This window comes from Dipodomys merriami, unplaced genomic scaffold (genome assembly GCF_024711535.1).
Source record: "Dipodomys merriami isolate MVZ:Mamm:240054 unplaced genomic scaffold, mDipMer1.0.p SCAF_437, whole genome shotgun sequence".
Lineage (NCBI taxonomy): Eukaryota > Metazoa > Chordata > Mammalia > Rodentia > Heteromyidae > Dipodomys > Dipodomys merriami.
Window position 1 is genome coordinate 477,501 of NW_027205999.1, and position 12,126 is coordinate 489,626.

General features: G+C 38.5%; 1 long non-coding RNA gene across 5 annotated transcripts in view; it reads left to right on the forward strand.

The window, feature by feature from the left end:
• The window catches only part of LOC138807850 (uncharacterized), a 15,238-nt gene extending 3,112 nt beyond the window's left edge, over positions 1 to 12,126 (forward strand). For 4 of the 5 annotated variants that reach the window (XR_011366301.1, XR_011366303.1, XR_011366300.1 and 1 more), the window contains 5 exons: positions 1,511 to 1,549; positions 6,718 to 6,868; positions 7,055 to 7,289; positions 10,210 to 10,287; positions 10,552 to 12,126. This is a non-coding gene — a long non-coding RNA (uncharacterized lncRNA). Of the gene's footprint in view, positions 7 to 1,510; positions 1,550 to 6,717; positions 6,869 to 7,054; positions 7,290 to 10,209; positions 10,288 to 10,551 lie in introns of all 5 variants that reach the window. The other variant, XR_011366302.1, reaches the window with a different exon arrangement.

The window sequence follows — 12,126 nt, forward strand, 5'->3', positions numbered from 1 at the left end:
AAAAAGGTAATATGAAAATTCAGAATCAAAGTGGGAAGATGCAATGTATTTATTATTACTAGAGTATTTATTATTACTAGGGTATTTATTATTATTATTAATATTAATATTATTACTAGATTATTTATTATTACTAGAGCAATTTGTGTGTTTGTGTGTGTGCACGCACAACGCCTGTGCTGGTCCTGGGGCTTGAACTCAAAGTCTGTTTGCTGTCCCTGACCTTCTTTGCTTAAAGTTAGACCTTTAAGGACTTGAGCCACACCTCTACTTCCAGCTTATTTTTTGTGATTAGAGATAGGAGTCTCATGGAGTTTTCTTCCTAGGCTGGCTTCCAACTGTGATCCCGAGATCTCAGCTGCCTGAGTAGCAGTCTGACAAGGATAGCCACTGGTACCCTGCATCTCTCTCTTTTTTGCAGTGAGAATTTTCATGTAGAATTCTTTTTGCAACTTTCCCCCATCTAGGTGTTCAGACACGTCAGCCTCTTGCTTATGTCTTCTTCTTTTTTTCCCTGTCAGACTCCTCTTAGCATCCCTCATACTGATATTGTTCATACACCCCTGCCAGTGATTACAGTTAGAGATTGCTCTTTTCAGAGTTTGTCATCAGTTTGGCTAATGTTTCTTTATATCTCTGGATACGTCATCTGTGCCTCGTGACTTGTGGGATCCTTAATCCCATCTTGAATTGAGGCAGAAAAGGTGGTAGTACCTAAAACATGAGTGGCACTCTTCCCCCTCCCTGCCTCCACAATTTAAAGCCTGTATCTCTTAGAAAATATGAATGTTGAAGCTGCTCATTTTTTATAGTAATTAGGTAATGTGGCAGTTAGTATAAAATGTAATTTCTGGACAAATGAATCTTAAGGGTTGTTTTATTTTAACATTTAATTAGATATATTTCTAAGACATATTCTCTGCTAATTGGCTATTTTAAGAAAGTGGAATCCAATGAATTCAGTTTTGTCTTTTTTTTTTAAGCTGGTCCTAGGATTTGAACTCAGGGCTTGGATGTTGCCCTAAGCTTTTTTGCTCATGGGTAGTGCTCTACCACTTGAACCACTGCACCACTTCTGGCTTCTTCTGAGTAGTTCATTGGAGATAAGAGTTTCACAGACCTTTCTGCCTGGACTGGCTTTGAACCATGATCCTTAGATCCTAATTTCCTGAGTAGCTAGGATTACAAGCATGAGCCACCAGTGCCTAGCCCATTTGTAGTGTTTAAATGAACTATTTACTTTGCCATGGAATGACATTTTCACTCTGAAGTATACAAGTGGTCATAGAGACTAGAATTTTATTTGGTGAACATTTCTTAAAAGTGAATGAAATGAGCCTTTACGACGAGAAAAGCAACGATGTATGAGTCATGATACACATTCAAACTAAGTTTCAATTTTGTAGAATGTATTTATTGCTCTGTTGAGCTTTGTAGCTTCCCAGTGCTGTTTACAGACTATGCTGATGAAATCTGTGTTGATAATACCAGCTATATTCATTGATTTCAGGACAGTTGGTCAGCATTTGGAAGATTTGTGTGACTCAGTGTGAGTATTTTCCCATTATTTAATGTGTGATGTTAGCAAATCATGTACAGGCAAAAGAAAAGAAAAGACTAACTGATTTTAATTTAATACATCCAAGCAGAAAATCTTATGGTATAGCTTCAGGCTCATTGCTATATAACTCATTACAACTAAATTTTAAGAGATGACCACTAGTTGAGTTTTAGTGTAATATTAAGGAGTATGCCAGCATTAGCTTTATTGATAATCTGAGAAGGCAACTAAAATACTTCTTCCTTTTCTAACTAAGTGACTTTGTAAGGTAGATTTTCTGCATATACTTGAAACAACATAACCCAACAGACAGTATAAAAGCAGATGAGAGAATACAGGTGTCTTTCATTAGGCTAAAGGATGAAGAGATTTATTAAAGATGTAAAACAATGGGACTATTCTGCTGAAATTTTACCTTTTTTGGAAAATACAGTTTTTTTTCAATAAGCGTATATTAATAAGTAGTGTTTCTTTTCTTTCTTTTTTTTTCTTTTTGGTGAGTTGTGTGGAGTAAACTTTGGGTTTGGGTGCTGACCCTCAGCTCTTTAGCTCAGTGCTAGTATCCTACCACTTGAGCCACAGCACCACTTACAACTTTTTCTGCTTATGTGGTGCTCAGTAATTGAACTCAAGGCCTCATGCATACAAGACACTCTACCACTGAGCCACCTTCCCATCCCCAGTGTTTTTGTACTTAAGTTTACAAAACTACCATAAGCACTTGAGTTCTAAATTTTCTTTTGTTTGGGTTGTGAAACTAGGACTCAATACCTGATGCTTTGCTCATTAGCTGAGTTCTACTTTTTAACATATCTGTCTGTTTCTCTCGTGTGTGTGTGCATGCACATGCGAATGCATGTGTCTCCCCTATTTTTTATTTAATTTATTTAGTTTTGTGCCAGTCCTGGGGCTTGAATTCAGCACTTAGGTATTGATCCTGAGCTGTAGTCTACCACTTGAGTTATAGTTGTACTTCTGGGTTTTTTTTTTTTTTTCTTTTATTTTTTTTTTATTTTTTTATTTTTTAAATTGTATTTTATTTTATTTGAGAACATACTGTACAGAGGGGTTACAATTACATGGGCAGGATAATGCATACATTTCTTACCAAGCATTGCAGCCTCCTCCTTTGTTTACCCTTCACTTCCCTTCCCCGCCTCCCCCCTCCCCCCACCCAATTATACCCCCCTCCCCCCACCCAATTATACCCCCCTCCCCCCCCACACCAAAATTGTAAAGCTGGTTTTGACATGACATTTTGTACTTCTCATTGTTGCAACAGGTCCCCCTGAATCCTTAAACGACTTGTTTGTCCCCATCTCCTCCACATGTTATACTGACATCAAATATAGTGAAAGCGGGGGTTACACTGTGGGGGAGGGACATACAGAGCAACAAAGAAATAATCTTATAAATGCATTAGAAACACATGCATGAAAGAAACAAAAACATTAAAATACATATTTAAGGGTTCATTTTCCTAACATCACAATATCTGGCCTTTTCCGCTTGACTCATACCTATACTAGATATTGCAAATAAGGGAAACCATGGGACCTATGCTTCTTTGGGCCTGGCTTACTTCACTTAATATAATTTTTTCCAAACCTTTCCATTTCCTAACAAATGGGGAAATGTAACAGGATCCCAGCAGAGAACTTCCCAAACATACAAAAAGATAGGCCTATTCAGATACAAGAAGCTTTTAGAACCCCAAATAGACCAGACCAGAATAGGACATCCCACCATCACATTATAATCCACACAGGATCAACCCAGACCAAGGAAAAGATCCTTAAAGCTGTCAAGGAGAAAAGGTTAATCACCTATAAAGGGAAACCAATTAGAATTACCTCAGATTTCTCAGCAGAGACAATCAAAGCAAGAAGAGCCTGGAATGACGTATGCCATGCCCTAAAAACAAACAACTATCAACCAAGAATACTGTACCCAGCTAAACTCTCCTTCATAACTGAAGGCCAAATAAAAACCTTCCATAGCAAAGAAAAATTGAAACAATACATCTCCACCAAACCAGCCCTGCAAAAGATTCTTAAAGATGTCCTACACATAGAAAACCAACAAGAACGCAACAAAGGCCAAGAAACTGCACACAAACTGAGAATCCAAGAACCTTAGGAAGAACCCAGTTTTCACAGCCCCCAAGAAGGTGGATAACATGGCAGGAACTCCCAAATACCTCTCAGTCCTATCTCTTAACGTTAACGGACTGAACTCTCCAATTAAGCGACATAGACTGTCTAGTTGGATTAAAAAACAAGACCCTTCTATCTGCTGCCTGCAGGAGTCACATCTTGCCCGTAAAAACAAACATATTTTCAAGGTTAAAGGCTGGAACAAAATCTACCAAGCAAACGGCCCTCATAAACAGGCGGGAGTTGCAATCCTAATATCAGATAAAATAGACTTCAAATTAAAATTCGTGAGAAGAGATAAAGAAGGTCGCTACATATTAATTAAAGGATCTCTCCTCCAGGAGGATATTACAATTCTAAATATCTATTCACCAAACAATGGAGCACCCAAATTTATCAAAGAAACACTACTTTCCCTCAAATCCCAGATAGATCCAAAGACATTAATCGTTGGGGATTTTAACACACCACTCTCCCCACTAGATAGATCAACTCGGCAAAAACTCAACAGAGAAACCGCAGATCTAAACAGCTGCATAGATCAACTAGACTTAACAGACATTTACCGAACATTTCACCCAGCAGCATCAGAATACACGTTCTTCTCAGCAGCACATGGAACGTTTTCTAAAATAGACCACATTTTAGGCCACAAAGCAAACTTGTCTAAATTCAGAAACATTGAAGTTATACCTTGCATTCTCTCTGACCACAAGGGAATAAAATTAGAACTCAACACCAAAAGCCACCAAAGAAAGTCCGGTATCACATGGAGGCTGAACAACACACTGCTGAATCATGAGTGGGTCATGGAAGAGATTAGAAAGGAAATTCAAATGTTCATGCTATTCAACAAAAATGAACACACAAATTACCAGCTCCTCTGGGACACAGCAAAGGCAGTACTCAGAGGCAAGTTTATAGTTCTGGGTTTTTTTTGTTTTGTTTTGTTTTGTTTTCTGAGTAGTTTATTGGAGATAAGAATCTCATTGACTTTCCTGCTCCAGCTAGCTTTTAATAGCAATCTATAGATCTCAGTCTCCTGAGTGTGTAGCTACGATTACTGGTGAGAGCCAACAGTTCCTGGCTCTACTAACATTTTTTTTTTTGCCGGTTGTGGGGCCTAAACTCTGGGTCTGGGCACTGTCCCTCAGCTCTTCAGCTCAAGGCTAGCGCTCTATCACTTGAGCCACAGTGCCACCTCTGGCTTTTTCTACTTATGTGGTGCCGAGGAATCGAACCCAGGACCTCATGTATGCAAGGCAAGCACTCTACCACTGAGCCACCTTACCTTTTTAATTAGCTCTTTGGGAGCTCTCAAAATTTAAGAGTATTAAGAGGTCCTGAGACTAGCATGTTTGAGAGCTGCCAGATGAAAATTTTCCAAATATTAGTGCTTTGAAAGATGGCTCTCTGTTTACTTCTTTGAACTGTCAGTGTGCTTGCCACTGATATCTCTAAACCTCATTTGATTTTTTTCTTTTTTTTTTTTTTTTGTCGGTCGTGGGGCTTGAACTCTGGGCCTGGGCGCTGTCCCTCAGCTCTTCAGTTCAAGGCGAGCACTCTACCACTTGAGCTACAGCACCACTTCCGGTTTTCTGGTGGTTTATTGGAGATAGGAATCTCATGGTCTCTCCTGCCCGGGCTGGCTTTGAACCACGATCCTCAGATCTCAGCCTCCTGAGTAGCTAGGATTACAGGCATGAGCCACCAGCGCCCGGCTTTGATTTTTTTCTATTTCTCATCAACTGTAAAATAACTAGTCTTCAAGTTTTCTACAAAGCGAATATTTCTCAGTGAGAAACTTTTGTTACTCCTTTAGTATGGATTTTATGCAGACTGGGACATTTTCTTTTTTGTTTGTTGTCTTCAGCATCGTGTTTAAGAAGTCAGACTAGACAATTGTATAACATCTTACTAATAAATGATTCCTTAGTCTATGTAAAAGCTTGATTCCTGATTAGAAAATTTTTTCTGACCAGGTACTGGTGGCTCACACCTGTAAACCTAGATACTCAGGAAACTGAGACCCCGCATCTGGGTTTAAAGCCAGCTCACCAGCAAAGTCTGTGAGACTCTGATCCCCAGGTAACTACCAAAAGCCCAAAGTGGAGCTGTAGCTCAAGTGATAGATTGTTAGATTTGAGCTGAAGAAGCTCAGGGACAGCACCCACGCCCTGAGTTCATGCCCTAGGACTTGCACAAAAAAAGAAAAAAAGATTTTTTGAACATAAGTTCTTAATGTTTTTCTGAAGTATTGAGATGGCAGTTAAGTATGATGGGCTTTGGAGTTATCCACTGAGTCAAAATGAAGATCTGTCTTTTACTAAAGCCATGTGACCTGCGATCCTGAGCTCTTTTCTCATCTGTAAGGTAACCCAATCTAATTCCTTACAGGTTGTTAAAATAAGTACTAAATTAAATACTTTATTCAGAGGCTGGGAAGGTGTCTCAGTGGTAGAGTGCTTGCCTTGCATGCATGAGGCCTTGGGTTCGATTCCTCAGTACCACATAAGCAGAAAAAGCCAGAAGTGGTGCTGTGGCTCAAGTGGTAGAGCACTAGCCTTGAGCTGAAGAGCTGAAGAGCTGAGAGACAGTGCCCAGGCCCAGAGTTCAGACCCCAAGACTGGCAAAAACAAAACAAAACAAAACAAAAATGAAATAATGTATTCAATAAGTGGCATAATAGTCATAAGCAAGAGATGGTAATTATTTTAATGATTCCAAAGATATAATAGATTAAAAAATCTGCTTTTTAGAAGTCTTAACTTAGGAAACACATAAAGCCATTGTGATGTGTTTAGATAGTTGCATTCTTTCTAATTAGTCCTCAGTATGACAGTTGTGTTATTTATAAACTTTTTTCTGCAATTAACTGCATTTGTTCATGTAATCAGCATCTGTTTGGTGTAGGAATGGGAATCTTGAACTTTAAATACCATTCAGAGGACTCTGAGGGATTTTCTAAACAGTTGGATTTTTGTCTAATATGTTCACCAGAAATGACTCTGAAAAGAGACTCCTGCCCAACTCCTCTCACTCTTTGCCAGCCCTCCTCAGTGATATTTGTTGAGAATTCAGCAGTGATGTTGGCATTTAATGATATCTCAATGAAGTACTGAAAAAATGGAAGTAGCTGACGGGGATAAAGGTAGGAACCTGCTGTTGTGGTAGTGTTGGTCATCTTTTTCTATCAGCATTCTTGGTCCTTGCCATCCCTTTGCCTAAGAATATGTCTTCCGATTTTGGGAGAGTCCTGCCTTTCTCCAAAGTCCCTCCAAAGCCCACACTTTATTCCTTTATTTATTTATTTTGTTATTGTTGTTTTTGGTGCCAGGACCACAGCTTGAACTCAGCTGATGTCTTACTAATCTGAACCACGACACCAGTCTGTCTTTTTCTTGCTAAGTGGAGATAGATCTAAACAGAATTTTCTGCCTGGCTGGCTTTAAACGTCCATCCTCCAGGTCTCAGCCTCCTGAGTAGCTGATTATTGCCGTGAGCCACCAGCACCATCCTACATACTTTCGATGCAACTTCTCCTCATCTCAATGCCAGTCACCAAGCCTCAGGCAAGTACTCTACCATGGAGTTATACCCCTAGCCTAATACTGGGCCACACTCCTGCCCAATATATACTTAATTCTGTGGAAAGTATTTGGTAGTGATCTTCCACCATTGTTTTCCTTTGTTATGATGGTACTGGGGTTTGAGCTCAGCTCACTCAAACTTAGTAAGCAGACACTCTACCACTGAGCCATGCCTTGGGCCCTGCTTTCCCTTGACTGTTTTCAGGGAGAGTATGGTTTCCTGCCTGGATGCATGCCTGAACTACAATTACCGATTTCAGTCTTCCTGTCATTGTTAGGATCACAGACACTTGCCACTGTGTCCAGCCTCTCTGTTGAGATGGAATCTCCTAAAATTTTCTGCCCAGGCTGGGCTGGAACTGAGATCCTCTTAATTTTGGACTCTCACATTAGTGTAGGAGGATGAGCACATATTAATGTAACAGGCTATGGCTGAGAAGGGATCTCACAAACTGTGCTGCCAAGGCTGACCTCAAATTATAATCCTCCATTCTCAACTTCCCAAATAGCTAGGTTTACAGGCATGAGCCACAGCAGTGACCTGCCTCATTTTGTTCGCAACACTTACCAAAAAAAAGTTATTAACACTCAAACATAATACATTGTATATCTGAACATTGTAAATTAAATGTATATATTGGAATATTATTTACATTCTAAGTATACACTAAATAATTTTTTAGAACAGAATGAGATAAATATAAATGAAAAAAATTCTGCATGCTATTGGATCATTTTGTCTATATTTTGTGATATAGGTATGTCATTATGTTTTCAGATTAATTTCTTGCACCCAGTAGGATTTAGTTGGATGACAACCTACGAGTCAGGTTTTAGATTTTTATTCATATTAGGATATAGTTAAATGTTGCTTAAATGAGTTACGTTGGTAAGGATGGTATTAATGAGATCACCTTCACAATCCATCTTATACTTGGGATTGCTAAGTCATTTTAATTCTTTCTCTTAAATGCCAAGGGAGAGACACAAATGAGCTATGATACATTCTTCCCACCAATCCCAGGAAATTTGGGGGACAATGGTCAGATAAAGCAGTAACAATTTTCCCTTTAAGCTATAGACTGATGATTAAGAAATATATAGATTCTAAAGGTTAATACCTTTGGCTGGTCTCAAAGTGAGTGACTGGATAGGATTTAGGTGTGTAAAGAGAGAAGGAATATTTCCTGACAGTATGTTTGGCTGTCTTGATTATAGTTTGCTCTTGACTTACCCATATGTTTGCATGTTTCTTCAGTGAGGTGTTCTGTTTTCCCATCATCAAGATAGCATTTTCCTTAGCACCCTTCCAACATTAATCCTTTCTCCCGCTGATTTAAACATCACCTTGCTCACTTGGATCATGGATTATTCCCTCAATTTTACTTCCTTTTTTGTTCCTAGATTAGTGCTGATCAGTTCTCTACTCAGCCATTAAAATGATCTTCCTTTGATTTAAATTTGATCTTACTTGTCTCTGTTCTAAAAATCATTCAGTGGTTCCTCATCTCTTCGTTAGAAACTTTGAAATCTTACTAGGGTGTAAAGGCCTAGTCTTTGCTGGATCCTACTTTGTTGCTTTTTTCCTTTGTTTACATTAAATGCTGTGATTATACTAAACTTCCTGCTATGCTTTCACCCCCTAATCTTGGCACTCATTTTCTCTGCCTGAAACTCTTCCCATAACTTGAATTCCATTTTTTAAATTCTTTTTCTTTTCTTTTTTTTCTGGTCCTGGGGCTTGAACTCAGGGCCTGGGTTCTGTCCCTGAGCCTCTTTGTGCTGAAGGCTAGTGCTCTACCATTTGTGCCACAGGGTCACTTCTGTCTCTTTCTGTTTGTGTGGTACTGAGGAATCAAACCCAGGGCTTCATGCATGCTAGGCAAACACTCTACTACTAAGCCACATTCCCAGCCCTGAATTCCATTTACTTTATACAATATCTGCTTCATACTCTCCATTCATTCTTCTGTAATGTGACGCAAAGAGTATTGAGAGTGGAGGCCAAGGTTTAACTCCTAACCTTTGCTAAGAAATCTTGTGGAAATTCTTGACCTCTTCCAGCCTTCATTATCTTTATTGCCAAAGTGTGATAATGCCCACCTCTCTTATAAGCCCATTAAGAACATCTATCGACATTCTATGCACAAAAAAATTCTATAAGCATGTCAGCCAAAGATGTTTGGTGTGGCAACGTGGGTGATGACAACAAGAATGATCCAACCAAGGAAGCATTTAGCTTCACTGCTCAGGTGACCTTCCTGAACCATCCAGGCCAAATCAGTGCTAACTATGCCTCTGTCCTGGATTGTCATTCAGCGTAAATTGCTTGCAAGTTTACTGAGTGGAAAGAGAAACTTGAAAAGAGATCTTGTAAGAAGTTGGAAGCTAGTCCTAAATTCCTGAAGTCTAGTGATGCTGTCATGGTTCATATGGTTCCAGCAAGCCTTGTGTATGTGGAGAGCTTCTCTGACTATCCTCCTTTGGGTCATCTTGCTGTTTGTGATAGGAGACAGTTGCTGTGTGTGGCATCAAAGATGTGGACAAGAAGTCTGCTGGAGCTGGCAAGGCCACAAAGTCTGCCCAGAAATCTCAGAAGGCCAAGTGATTATTATTATCCCTAACGCCTGTAGCTTCAGCTTATTCAGTGGTGGAAGAAAAGTCTCAGAAATGTTTGTCTTAATTGGACATTTAAGTTTAATAGTGAAAGAATGGATAATGATAACAATGCATCATAAAAACTTGAGAAGGAAAGGAAAAAATTCTATAAGCACTCATATTCCATGCTCATTAAATTGTTATGCATACTTCTGCTGCCTTCACTCCTCTTCCTTCTCACCTTTCTTGTGATCCTCAGCAGTTTTTCTGGAATGTTTTTCATGTAAAACTTTGTTTTTTTCAGGGGATGAAGATTTTTCTGAAGAGATAACAGAGATGTTTTTCCCAACACATCTCCTGCAAACCAGACAAACTGGCCAGGGTAAGTTATTACTTCTTGGTGATTGTGATTCATTTATTTGTGACACTTCAGTGAATAAAAACTGAGATAGTAACCATTTACAATATGGAAGTAAGAACAAAAGCCTTGCTCTTTGTTGATGACTTGTGAGCTATGTTAATATCCAAGGTCAGAGTGGGCAAAGAGGTTCTATATCCAGAGAAATATTTAATACAACATATATTCCATTGCCTGCTCATGCACAGGACATGGGATGCTTTTTCCTTTTATACCTATCTTTCCCAGGCTCAGGAGACATTCTGTAAACCAGTAAGCCCCAGCCACTCAATGCTCTCTGGACAGAGGGAACTGATATAATCAAGATGTCCTGTGTGCTCCTAAGTCCTAGGGTAAGGACCCTAATAATTGATCTTTTTGGTTGTTGTTGTTATTAGAAAATAAATTTTGTTATGGAATGTCTTGGGTAGAAGAAAGACATTCCTCAAGCAACAAAGTAGCAGAAAGTTCCAGGCCAGCCTGTGCTAGCAGGGTTTGACCTCAAAAAGAAAAAAAAACATAAAGAAATACATGTTTAAAATCTACTGAATGTAAGAAAGAAAGAGTACGGTTTCCTGTGAGTATATAATGTCAGAGAGTTTCCTGGAAACAGTAGCCTCTAAAATGGGATGATTGTTTTTCTTTATAGGGAAATAGTAATAACATTTATTATTATAACCACAATTCAGTGACATTCAGTACATTTCCAGTATTGTAGAACCATCACCTTTATCTTATCCCAAACATACCCATCACCCTTGACAAAAATTTTGGGCCATTAAACCATTCATGCCTCTTGCCTTCCCTCAACCCACAGTAGCCCTGAGTTATTTTCTGTGTCTGTGAACCTTCTTACTCTTGGTACTTTATTGTTGTAGTCTGAATGTTTGGATTTCCATAATTTTTCATATGGTAACACTTGATCTTTTATTCTTATCCCCTAATGTTTGCTTTCTCCATAAAACCCTCTCAGAACACTCCTCGGGAACTCATCTTCTGCAGTTCAAGTGCATCTCTTCACTATTCAATCTAGTATTGTTTAAAAATGGTCAAATTTAAGAAAAGTCATAAAAAGAATATAAACAGTATTTATGTGCTTTTTATGAAAATTCACTATAGTTAACATTTTCCTTCATTCGCTTAATCACTTATTTGTGTGTATGTTCTCTTTGTGGACATACATTTGAGATTAACTTGTATATATCATAGTCCTCTATTCCTACCTATTTTAATCTTGCTCTCCTCAGGATAAAAATGTCCCATTATTACATAGCCACAGTAGTTACCGGCTTCAGTAAATTAATCACAATGCCATACTTTGCTTAATCTTTGTCTATATTTCAGTCTTGACAATTGGCTCAATTCTGTCCCTGTCATTTTTTTCTCCAGTACTAATACCAGTACATGATCATGAATTATATATAGTTGTGTATACTTGATCTCCTATAGTCTATAATAATTCTCTGCTTTTCCTTTATAACATTACTATTTTTAACAACACAAGCACCTGCTTCCATTTAGTAGCTAGGATGAGAGGTATGAGTGACTGCTGACTAGCAAATGTAGAGTTCTTGAGGGTTAAATTGTGTTATTTGTTTTTGTTTTTGTTTTTGTTTTTTACAAAGTATGAGGCTCATTGTAAAAAATGCTCAGTGTTGTTGACCCCATATAAACTAGCTTATTATCCCAAATATACATGTAGATGTTCAATAAGCAGATATGTCTCTATATTTTTATTCTAGGTAATTTGCTAGGTGCTAGGGAAGTAATGATGAGAATGACATAGAACAATCACAAGAATAAAAGAAATCATGTTAATAAATA